We start from the raw sequence: 1,854 nt of genomic DNA, 5'->3' as shown, positions 1-1,854 counted from the left end.
CGTCAGACGAAAATTGGCATGAGACTCGTTATGTTTTAGTCTCCCAAAACACGTTTTTAGCTTGTTATAGTCTCATCATGGTCATGAAAAAAGTTCACGAAATATTTTTGTTATAGTCATCGTTGACGAAAACAACACTGCTGGCAGCCCAGCTCACAGAGTATGTGTTGATAAACCCTTTTAACTAACTACAGTGGGATGAAACAGTATCTGAACCTTTTGGAATTTCTCACATTTCTGCATAAAATCACCATCAAATGTGATCTGATCTTTTTTCAAAATCACACAGATGAAATAACAGTGTCCGCTTTAACTAAAACCACCCAAACATTTATAGCTTTTCATATTTTAATGAGGATAGTATGCAAACAATGACAGAAGGGGTAAAAATAAGTAAGTTAACCATCACGTTTCATATTTTGTGCTCCCCCCCCTTTTGGCAGCAATAACTTCAACCAGACACTTCCTGTAGCTGCAGATCAGTTCGGCACATCGATCAGGACTAATCTTGGCCGATTCCTCTCCACAAAACTGCTGTACTTCAGTCAGATTCCTGGGGTGTCCTGCATGAATCGCTGTCTATAGGTCATACCACAGCTTCTCAATGGGGTTCAAGTCTGGACTTTCACTTGGCCACTCCAGAATGTGTATTTTATTCTTCTGAAACCATTCTGAAGTTGATTTACTTCTGTGTTTTGGATCATTGTCTTGTTGCAGCATCCATCCTCTTTTTAGCTTCAACTGTCTGACAGACAGCCTCAGGTTTTCCTGCAAAACATCTTGATAAACTTTTGAATTGATTCTTCCATTAATGATTGCAAGTTGTCCAGGCCCCGAGGGAGCAAAACAGCCCCAAATCATGATGCTCCCTCCACCTTGCTTCACATAAGTTAGTAAAAAAGGGTTTATCTTGAAAACACCTTTTGTCAACAATAGACGTTTAATCAATTTTCGCCAGTTTAAATGGATTGAACATCTATTGCTGTCCATGGTAGCCAAAGAGTTAACCTCTTGAGACCCCAGCTTTTGTTCACATTTGTATTTTTCAATTGTCAAATCAGGTTAGCCTTTAAGGACAGTTGGTTTGTTTTTTGCCATCATCTGCAATAGGGTTGTTACGATCATGTTTTTTTGCTCCCGATCCGATCCCGATCGTTTTAGTTTGAGTATCTGCCGATCCCGATATTTCCCGATCCGATTGCTTTTTTTTTGCTCCCGATTCAATTCCAATCATTCCCGATAATTTTTCCCGATCATATATATTTTGGCAATGCATTAAGAAAAAAATGAATAGAAGTCGGACGAATATATACATTCAACATACAGTACATAAGTACTGTATTTGTTTATCATGACAATATATGCTCAAGATGGCATTTACATTATTAACATTCTTTCTGTGAGAGGGATCCACGGATAGAAAGACTTGTAATTCTTAAAGGCCAGATGTGACTATGTATATTGTGACTAAATATTGCCATCTAGTGGATTTTTATGAGCTTTCAGTAAATTATAATTCAGGCATTTAACTTCTGCCCAAAGGCATGATGGGAAGTGCACCCATGACTGTGCGTAGTGCTACCAATTGATATATCTTCTCTGCGTTGGGGATTATATCAAGGTATTAAGACAAGGATTAAGTGCTCTCTTGCTCCGCCACATTGCTTCCCGTGATATTTCTTATCGTAGGGAGAAGGATAGTAAGGCTTTATCCAATTAAAACAAGGTTTCAAAGGCTGCCAAAATGCACCCAATTCGTCATATGCTGCCTCTTTGAATGGCCGCCATTTCAGATTGAGTGCGAAAATGCGAGGGTGGGTTGTGAAGCGCAGGCATTAATTGCATTAAATTTTT

This window comes from Corythoichthys intestinalis, chromosome 8 (genome assembly GCF_030265065.1).
Source record: "Corythoichthys intestinalis isolate RoL2023-P3 chromosome 8, ASM3026506v1, whole genome shotgun sequence".
Lineage (NCBI taxonomy): Eukaryota > Metazoa > Chordata > Actinopteri > Syngnathiformes > Syngnathidae > Corythoichthys > Corythoichthys intestinalis.
This window is presented reverse-complemented; position numbering follows the sequence as displayed.